Source organism: Arachis stenosperma, chromosome 4 (assembly GCF_014773155.1).
Source record: "Arachis stenosperma cultivar V10309 chromosome 4, arast.V10309.gnm1.PFL2, whole genome shotgun sequence".
NCBI lineage: Eukaryota > Viridiplantae > Streptophyta > Magnoliopsida > Fabales > Fabaceae > Arachis > Arachis stenosperma.
In genome coordinates, this window is record NC_080380.1 from 49116402 (window position 1) to 49127482 (window position 11081).

Here is an 11081-nt window from a genome sequence, read left to right on the forward strand (position 1 = left end):
TCTCATGTCAATATCCATATATAATAATTCTAATTCAAAAAATGTGATTTTTTGAAAAGGCCCCTACCTCAAAACGCAAAACCATAGCCCAAACATCTCACAGAGTTCTTTTCATCTCAACCTGAAATCACCGGCAACCAAAATCTCGGCCTTGCTTGCTCTCTCAAAAGCAGAAATAGCTACGAACGGCACAAGCAAATCAGATTCAAACTCCTAAAACCATTAACATTGCAAATACTTTATTACACGAAAAAGAACACTAACGCAAGGCTTTCGAAACAGAAATACTCACTGAATTAACAAAACGAAGCAGCCGCAACTCCAAATCGGCCCGGCAGCAACTCTGTCAAAAATTTTTGAGTGACGGCGGCGGGCCGAATCTCTGATAATAGCAGTTGTACAACCACGCAGTGTCAATACTCTTTCCGGAGTTTCGAAAGAAAAAAACCAGACTTAAACCCTTACTGGCAGTGCTCATTCCGGCGACAACAGTGGCATTTTCTAGCGGCTAGGCATGGCGGCGTGAGTCAACACAGAACCAGACAAAGCGGCGGCAGCCTCCAACAACTCCGGTGAGCTTCCTCAACGACAGTGATGGCCGGAGCTTCGGCGGTGCTATTCGAGGCTTGACGGCGGCAAGAACGGCGGCGATAGCTTTGCGCAGCACGGGGGCGCCTGTCCTTTTGATGAGAAAAAAACAATTCCACATAAACTCACCAGCAAGTGTACCGGGTCGCATCAAGTAGTAAAACTCACAGAAGTGAGGTCGATCCCACAGGGATTGATGGATTAAGCAACATTAATATGGTAATGAACTTAGTTAAGCTAACAATTAATGATTTGAGTGATTTATGATTGACAGAAGATAAATTGCAGGGAATTGAAATGCTGGAAGTAAAATAGCTGAAACTTAAATGGCAAGAAAAGTAAATGGCTGAATCTTAAATTGCAAGAAATGTAAATAACAGAATCTTAAAATGCAAGGAATTAAAATTGCAGAATATAAATTGCAAGAGAAATTATATTGCATGAATATTAAAAGGAATTGGGTGCTGGGATTTAGAACCGAACTGAACAACGTAAAGTGCAGTAAAATCAGAGAAATCTAAGTTGGAGAAATTCAAAGAAAATGATTCATCAGGAATTGGAGATATTGTAATCCTTCATGAATCAATCGAGTCTCAACTTCCTTCTCAATCATTTTGAGAGATCTATGGCAGATTGAAAGTGATTGATTTCCAATTCTTTGGTGACCCAATCTCTCTAATCATAATCAACCTGCCAATTCCTTGATCTAGTGATCATGAGAAGAGGTTAAGTGCATATCTCTCATCTATAAGACACACTACTTCTCAGGATCTCAATTCCTCCCGAATGGTGTTGATCCAGAGAGTAGTGATGGATAGAGCTTCAGTCCTAATGAAGGTGATTCCCCTTCCAAGGCTCACACCCACATTCACTGAATTAAACCCCCTTCCGAAGTGAATAATTCACAATCAAAATAGAAGTTACCCAATAGCTACCAAATTGAATTGAGAAGAAGAAGAATTTTCATTGATTCATTGGAATTACAATAGAGCTCCTCTCCCGAATGAAATTGGAGTTTAGTTCATCATTTGTCCTAGTACAAAAATAGAAAAGAAAAATGCAGAAGATGAAGAACAGAAAAGAAAAATTAAACTCAAATCTACTTGCTAACTAACTCAAAAGAAAGACTTAAAAGAAGAGCTAAAAAGAAGGAATAAAAGAAAAGTTAAAGGAAAAGGGTCTTTAAACAAGGGTCCCTAATGAAATCAAATCTTCTTCTATTTATACACTTTCTAATTCTGTCATGCAAGTACTTGGAGTGGGCTTTTTGGCCTTTGATAAAGTGGTTCAGAATAGGTACTTCCATGCAGTATCAGACGAACGTAGCGTTCTCAAAGGGAACGCAGCGTTCATTCACCGACGCGTGCGCGTCCTATGTGCGTGCGCGTGGATTGTAAAATATCACTTCTGCGCTCCAGCACCATGTACGCGTTTGCGCCAACCACCGCTTTTGCCATATCGACGCGTGCGCGTCACGCAGGCGTGCGCGTCGGTAACCAAATTCGAATTCCAATTCTAAAAGTATCGCAGGCATTCATTCAAAGTGAAAGTAGCATTCTTGGCTTGAGAACGCTGATCCTTCACCCACGCGTGCGCGCCATGCGTGCGTACGCGTGGATCTCCCAAAATGCTTCCCCACGCGTAAGCGTCTTGTACGCGTGCGCATCGCTTGTGAACATAGCACTCATCAAATGAACGTAGCGTTCTCCTGCACCTTGCTTCTTTGCTTTTTTTTCTTTTCATCATTTCACCTGCCATCAATCAAACATGGAATCAAAGTCTCACAAAAATCATGAGGTTTTGTATTATTCATAATAATCACCTAACTCTTGCATAAATCTCATGATTTTGTACAAAATTAATAATGTTTGATTGAATCAAGATAAACATGAAATTCCACTCCAATCACTTACTTATTGTGCAAGAAAGTGCATGAAACCTAATAAAAACAAGTAAAAATGCTAGTAAAACTAGCCTAAGATGACTTGTCATCACAACACCAAACTTGAATCTTGCTTATCCCCAAGCAAGCAGTAGAATATGAGAAAAATGAAAGAAAACAGAAAGTTATAATCATCCTTATTTGAAGATATTCAACCCAAGTTCATGGGGTTTCATGCAGAATGTAATTGAAGCTCTATTTTTATTAGTTTCTAGGTTTGAGATATCTTTTAAGTGATAACCAAAGTTGATGCTGTGAACTTTATTATTCATCCATCATTGGTGTTTGATTTTCTTTTGTTTTTCTGCAGAGAAGCTTACACTTTTATTCACAGTTAAGTATTATGTGTTGCATTAGCTTTTTAGCTTTGTTTTTCAGTCAACACATCTTCACCACAGACACTTGGCTCACAATTCATCCTAAGACATTGATGCCCATCACCTCTTTGGGTTACTAAATGCCTTGTAACTAGGTTGCTCTTGATAATGGACTTTCAGTTGATAATCCAGGATTAATTAACCCAAGTTATCAAGTTTTAAAACACTCCTTAGAACCTAATTGTCCAAGCAGATCCTGGCACAAAAAACACTACATGCATATGTCTTAAGGTCCAAGCTATTGGTGTCTAGCCTTATTATTTTTTTCTTTCATTTTTGTTGCCAATTCTTGGCTTTTCTTCCTTTCCTTCTCACTTTTTCTTTTTTTCCAAGGATCTTTATTCATTAAGAGTTCACAAACAGTAGTCTAGTTCATACTATAAAGGAACATCCTAACCCTTATCCTTTATTAGTGAGCTTTCTTAAACAGTCAAACATATATACCACCACTGAACTTTATTATCACTTCTACCAAATTGGACAATTTCACTTCTGTTTTAACATTTTCTTTTATTCAAGCAAAAAGGGAACAAGACATGAATTAAAGCAGATGAGTGATTCACAAGCAAAATATCATCATAATGCAGAACATGAAAACTTATTCAAAAACATAAAAGTGCAAAATATATAGGCTCAATCATAAATGTGCATAACATAGAAACTTGGAAGGCATATCATTTCTCAAATATGCATCTTCCTTATTTACTAAGATTACGAAAGAACTCCACAACCTCTAATTTTTGTGCTCTTTTCCTTTGCTGGATTCTCCTTTCTTCTTTGGCTCCTGCTTCTTCCTATTTCTTGTTTCTTGTTGTTCTTCAGCAGGGCATCTCCAATCCCAAGATTGGTCTATCTGATCCCAGAGTCCAGCATCTTTCAGCCTTTGTTCCATTCTTTCCATATTTCTCTGAACTCTTGCTCTTTGATTGTTGACTAATTCTTGACACTCGACAAAGGGTTTGATCTCTCGGTTGACCACTGGTATACCACAAACTATATAGTTCGGCTTTGCCTATGTCTCTACGTCATACTTTATCCTGTCTAGATACCTATGCTCTCCAATCGTGTGGTATATGTTCTTCCACTGATAAAGGTTCTGGAGATACTTCTCCTGCTCGGTTTGTTGTTGGGACAATTTTTCAAATGATTCTTGGAAATGCGCAGATTGTTCCTGGTGCACGAAATTGTGATCATCAATGGCGCCATCAACATGGTACGCTCAATTGCAATCTCAACTCTTTATCACAACTTCGCACAACTAACCAGCAAGTGTACTGGGTCGTCCAAGTAATAAACCTTACGCGAGTAAGGGTCGATCCCACAGAGATTGTTAGTATGAAGCAAGCTATGGTCATCTTCTAAATCTCAGTCAGACGGATTCAAATGGTTATGGAGGATTAATGATAAAGAGATAAATAAAACATAAAATAAAGATAGAGATACTTATGTAGTTCATTGGTAAAAGCATCAGATAAGCGTATGGAGATGCTTTGTCCCTTCCGTCTCTCTGCTTTCCTACTGTCTTCATCCAATCCTACTTACTCCTTTCCATGGCAAGCTGTATGTTGGGCATCACCATTGTCAGTGGCTACAGTCCCATCCTCTCAGTGAAAATGTTCAACGCGCTCTGTCACAGCACGGCTATTCAGCTGTCGGTTCTAGATCATGTCGGAATAGAATCCATTGATTCTTTTGCGTCTGTCACTAATGCCCCACAATCGCGAGTTTGAAGCTCGTCACAGTCATTCTTGAATCCTACTCAGAATACCACAGACAAGGTTTAGACCTTCCGAATTCTCAAGAATGCCGCCATCAATTCTAGCTTATACCACAAAGATTCTGGCTAAAGAATCCAAAAGATATCCACTCAATCTAAGGTAGAACGGAGGTGGTTGTCAGGCACATGTTCATAGGTGAGAATGATGATGAGTGTCACGGGTCATCACATTCATCAAGTTGAGGAACAAGTGATATCTTAGAATAAGAATAAACCGAATTGAATGGAAGAACAATAGTAATTGCATTGATACTCGAGGTACAGCAGAGCTCCACACCTTAATCTATGGTGTGTAGAAACTCCACCGTTGAAAATACATAAGAACAAGGTCTAGGCATGGCCGTGAGGCCAGCCCCCATGATCTAAGAACTAGACGTCCAAAGATGATCAAAAGATCTAAAGTGATCCAAAGATAAAAATACAATAGCAAAAGGTCCTACTTATAGAGAACTAGTAGCTTAGGGTTTACAAAGATGAGTAAATGACATAAAAATCCACTTCCGGGCCCACTTGGTGTGTGCTTGGGCTGAGCATTGAAGCTTTCATGTGTAGAGACTTTTCTTGGAGTTAAACGCCAGCTTTTGTGCCAGTTTGGGCGTTTAACTCCCATTCTTGTGCCAGTTCCGGCGTTTAACGCCAGAATTCTTGAGCTGACTTGAAACGTCTGTTTGGTCCATCAAATCTCGGGTAAAGTATGGACTATTATACATTGCTGGAAAGCCCAGGATATCTACTTTTTAACGCAATTGAGAGAGCGCCAATTGGGCTTCTGTAGCTCCAGAAAATCCACTTCGAGTGCAGGGAGGTCAGAATCCAACAGCATCTGCAGTCCTTTTTAGCCTCTGAATCAGATTTTTGCTCAGGTCCCTCAATTTCAGCCAGAAAATACCTGAAATCATAGAAAAACACACAAACTCATAGTAAATTCCAGAAAAGTGAATTTTAAATAAAAACTAATAAAAATATAATAAAAACTAACTAAAACATACTAAAAACAATGCCAAAAAGCGTATAAATTATCCGCTCATCACAACACCAAACTTAAATTGTTGCTTGTCCCCAAGCAACTAAAAATCAAATAAGATAAAAAGAAGAGAATATGCAATGAATTCCAAAAACATCTATGAAGATCAGTATTAATTAGATGAGCAGGGCTTTTAGCTTTTTGCCTCTGAACAGTTTTGGCATCTCCTTTTATCCTTTGAAATTCAGAATGATTGGCTTCTATAGGAACTCAGAATCCAGATAGTGTTATTGATTCTCCTAGTTAAGTATGATGATTCTTGAACACAGCTACTTTATGAGTCTTGGCCGTGGCCCAAAGCACTCTGTCTTCCAGTATTACCACCGGATACATACATGCCACAGACACATAACTGGGTGAACCTTTTCAGATTGTGACTCAGCTTTGCTAGAGTCTTCAATTAGAGGTGTCCAGGGTTCTTAAGCACACTTTTTCTTTGCCTTGGATCATGACTTTATTTTTACCCTTGCCTTTTGGTTTAAAGGGCTGTTGGCTTTTTCTGCTTGCTTTCTCTCTTTTTTTTTGTATTCACTGCTTTTTCTTGCTTCAAGAATCATTTTTATGATTTTTCAGATCCTCAGTAATATGTCTCCTTTTTTCATCATTCTTTCAAGAGCCAACATTCATGAACAACAAATTCAAAAGACATATGCACTGTTCAAGCATACATTTAGAAGTCAAAGTATTGCCACCACATCAAAATAATTAATCTGTTATAAAATTCAAAATTCATCCAATTCTTCTCTTTTTTAATTAAGAACATTTTTCATTTAAGAAAGGTGATGGATTCATAGGACATTCATAACTTTAAGGCATAGACACTAAGACACTAATGATCATAAGACACAAACATAAATAAAACATAAAGCATAATTTTCGAAAAAAAAACAGAAAAATAAAGAACAAGGAGATTAATGAACGGGTCCACCTTAGTGATGGCGGCTTGTTCTTCCTCTTGAAGATCTTATGGAGTGCTTGAGCTCCTCAATATCTCTTCCTTGCCTTTGTTGCTCCTCTCTCATGATTCTTTGATCTTCTCTAATTTCATGGAGGAGGATGGAATGTTCTTGGTGCTCCACCCTTAGTTGTCCCATGTTGGAACTCAATTCTCCTAGGGAGGTGTTGATTTGCTCCCAATAGTTTTGTGAAGGAAAGTGCATCCCTTGAGGCATCTCAGGGATTTCATGATGAGGAATTTCCTCATGTCCATAAGTGGGATCTCTTGTTTGCTCCATCCTCTTCTTAGTGATGGGCTTGTCCTCATCAATGAGGATGTCTCCCTCTATGTTAATTCCAACTGAATTACAAAGGTGACAAATGAGATGAGGGAAGGCTAACCTTGCCAAGGTAGAGGACTTGTCCGCCACCTTATAAAGTTCTTGGGATATAACCTCATGAACTTCCACTTCCTCTCCAATCATGATGCTATGAATCATGATAGCCCGATCTATAGTAACTTCGGATCGGTTGCTAGTGGGAATGATTGAGCGTTGGATAAACTCCAACCATCCCCTAGCCACGGGCTTGAGGTCATGCCTTCTCAGTTGAACCGGCTTCCCTCTTGAATCTCTCTTCCATTGAGCGCCCTCTTCACAAATGTCTATGAGGTAGGTGAAGAGAATGGTGGGCTTTGATAGATGAGGGGTTTTTGGGGAAGAGGTGTTGAGGTAATTGGTGAATGGGTGAAGAAGAGAGAGAGTGGTGGGGTAGGTGGGGATCCTATGGAGTCCACAGATCCTGAGGTGTCAAGGATAATTCATCCCTGCACCAAGTGGCGTGCAAAAATGCTCCTTCTGCCAATCCTGGCGTTAAACGCCGGGCTGGTGCCCATTTCTGGCGTTTAACGCCAGCTTCTTGCCCATTCCTGGCGTTAAACGCCAGTCTGGTACCCCTTTATGGCGTTAAACGCCCAGAATGGTGCCAGACTGGGCGTTAAACGCCCATTTTGCTATCTTCACTGGCGTTTAAACGCCAGCAAATTTTCCTCCAGGGTGTGCTATTTTTCTTTCTGTTTTTCGTGCTGTTTTTGCTTTTTCAATTGATTTTGTGGCTTCCCATGATCATCAACCTAAAAAAACATAAAATAACAAAGGAAAATAGATAAATATAACATTGGGTTGCCTCCCAACAAGCGCTTCTTTAATGTCAGTAGCTTGACAGTGGACTCTCATGGAGCCTCACAGATGTTCAGAGCAATGTTGGAATCTCCCAACACCAAACTTAGAGTTTGAATGTGGGGGTTCAACACCAAACTTAGAAGTTGGTTGTGGCCTCCCAACACCAAACTTAGAGTTTGACTGTGGGGGCTCTGTTTGACTCTGTTTTGAAAGAAGCTCTTCATGCTTCCTCTCCATGGTTACAGATGGATATCCTTGAGCCTTAAACACAAAGGATTCTTCATTCACTTGAATGATCAATTCTCCTCTGTCAACATCAATCACAGCCTTTGCTGTGGCTAGGAAGGGTCTGCCAAGGATGCCAAGGATGATGGATTCATCCATGTACTTCCCAGTCTCTAGGACTATGAAATCAGCAGGGATGTAATGGTCTTCAACCTTTATCAGGACATCCTCTACAAGTCCATAAGCTTGTTTTCTTGAATTGTCTGCCATCTCTAGTGAGATTCTTGCAGCTTGCACCTCAAAGATCCCTAGCTTTTCCATTACAGAAAGAGGCATGAGGTTTATGCTTGACCCTAGGTCACGCAGAGCCTTCTCAAAGGTCATGGTGCCTATGGTACAAGGTATTGAGAACTTCCCAGGGTCCTATCTCTTTTGAGGTAATCTCTACCTAGTCAAGTAATCCAGTTCTTTGGTGAGCAAAGGGGGTTCATCCTCCCAAGTCTCATTACCAAATAACTTGTCATTTAGCTTCATGATTGCTCCAAGGTACTTAGCAACTTGCTCTTCAGTGACATCTTCGTCCTCTTCAGAGGAAGAATACTCATCAGAGCTCATGAATGGCAGAAGTAAATCCAATGGAATTTCTATGGTTTCAGTGTGAGCCTCTGATTCCCATGGTTCCTCATTAAGGAACTCATTGGAGGCCAGTAGACGTCCATTGAGGTCTTCCTCAGTGGCACTCACTGCCTCTTCCTCCTCTCAAAATTCGGCCATGCTGATGGCCTTACACTCTCCTTTTGGATTCTCTTCTGTATTGCTTGGAAGAGTACTAGGAGGGAGTTCAATAACTTTCTTACTCAGCTGACCCACTTGTGCCTCCAAGTTTCTAATGGAGGACCTTGTTTCAGTCATGAAACTTTGAGTGGTTTTGATTAGATCAGAGACCATGGTTGCTAAGTTAGAGTGGCTCTGCTTAGAATTCTCTGTCTGTTACTGAGAAGATGATGGAAAAGGCTTGCCATTGCTAAACCTGTTTCTTCCACCATTATTGTTGTTGAAACCTTGTTGAGGTCTCTGTTGATCCTTCCATGAGAGATTTGGATGATTTCTCCATGAAGGATTATAGGTGTTTCCATAGGGTTCTCCCATGTAATTCACCTCTTCCATTGATGGGTTCTCAGGATCATAAGCTTCTTCTTCAGATGAAGCGTCCTTAGTACTGCCTGGTGCAGTTTGCATTCCAGACAGACTTTGAGAAATCATATTGACTTGCTGAGTCAATATTTTGTTCTGAGTCAATATGGCATTCAGAGTATCAATCTCAAGAACTCCTTTCTTCTGATTCGTCCCATTGTTCACAGGATTCCTTTCAGAAGTGTACATCAATTGGTTATTTGCAACCATTTCAATGAGTTCTTGAGCTTCTGCAGGCATCTTCTTCAGATGAAGAGATCCTCCAGCAGAGCTATCCAATGACATCTTGGACAGTTCAGACAGACCATCATAGAGGATACCTATGATGCTCCATTCAGAAAGCATGTCAGAAGGACACTTTCTGATCAATTGTTTGTATCTTTCCCAAGCTTCATAGAGGGATTCACCTTCCTTCTGTCTGAAGGTTTGGACTTCCACTCTAAGCTTACTCAATTTTTGAGGTGGAAAGAACTTTGCCAAGAAGGCATTGACTAGCTTTTCTCAAGAGTTCAGGCTTTCTTTAGGTTGTGAGTCTAACTATATTCTAGCTCTGTCTCTTACAGCAAAAGGGAATAGCATAAGTCTGTAGACCTCAGGGTCAACCCCATTGGTCTTGACAGTGTCACAGATTTGCAAGAATTCAGCTAAAAACTGATGAGGATCTTCCAATGGAAGTCCATGGAACTTGCAATTCTGTTGCATTAGAGAAAGTAATTGAGGCTTAAGCTCAAAGTTATTTTCTCTAATGGCAGGGATAGAGATGCTTCTCCCATAGAAGTCGGGAGTAGGTGCAGTAAAGTCACCCAGCACCTTCCTTGCATTGTTGGCATTGTTGTTGTTTTTGACTACCATGTCTTCTTCTTGTTTGAAGATTTCTGTTAGGTCCTCTACAGAGAGTAGTGCTTTAGCTTCTCTTAGCTTTCGCTTCAAGGTCCTTTCAGGTTCAGGGTCAGCCTCAACAAGAATGCTTTTGTCTTTGCTCCTGCTCATATGAAAGAGAAGAGAACAAGAAAATATGAAATCCTCTATGTCACAGTATAGAAATTCCTTGAGATGTCAGAGGAAAAGAAGAATAGAAGGAGGAGGTAGAAGAATTCGAACTTATCAAGAGAGATAGAGTTCGAATTGTACATTGAGGAGGAGTGTTAGTCCATAAATAGAAAGATGTGAGAAGAGGGGAAGAATTTTCGAAAATTAAAGTGAATTAATTAAAAGAAATTTTGAAAAATGGTAATTGATTTTTGAAAACTGAGATTGGGAAAGAAATTAAGTGAAATTGAAAAAGATTTTGAAATTAGAAATAAAAAAGATATGATTGAAAAATTAATTTTAAAAAAAATGTGATAAAAAGATATGATTGAAAAGATATAGTTTTAAAAAGATATGATTGAGAAGATATGATTTGAAAAATAATTTAAAAAGATTTGATTAATGACTTGGCTAACAAGAAATTTAAAAGATATGATTCAGACATTAAACATTTCTCAACAGAAAAGGCAACATACTTGAAATGTTGGATCAAATCATTAATTGTTAGCAAGTATTTTTGAAAATGGAAAGAAATTGTTTTTGAAAATATATGATTGAAAAGATATGATTTGAAAAAGATTTGATTTTGAAAAATTATGAAAACTTGAAAAAAATCTGAATTAAAAACAAAATATTTCCTCTTGTGCCATCCTGGCGTTAAATGCCCAGAATGGTATCCATTCTGGCGTTTAACGCCCAAAACTCTACCCTTTTGGGCGTTAAAACACCCAGCCAGGCACCCTGGCTGGCGTTTAAACGCCAGTTTTCCTTCGTCACTGGGCGTTTTTGAACGCCCGGCTTTTTCTGT

General features: G+C 39.5%; 1 non-coding gene across 1 annotated transcript; it reads left to right on the forward strand.

The window, feature by feature from the left end:
- Positions 1-9583: 9583 nt before the first annotated feature.
- LOC130977801 (small nucleolar RNA R71) lies at positions 9584-9691 on the forward strand. Its single transcript, XR_009085477.1, has one exon. It is a non-coding gene; the product is annotated as a small nucleolar RNA R71 (small nucleolar RNA).
- The last annotated feature ends 1390 nt before the right edge of the window (positions 9692-11081 follow it).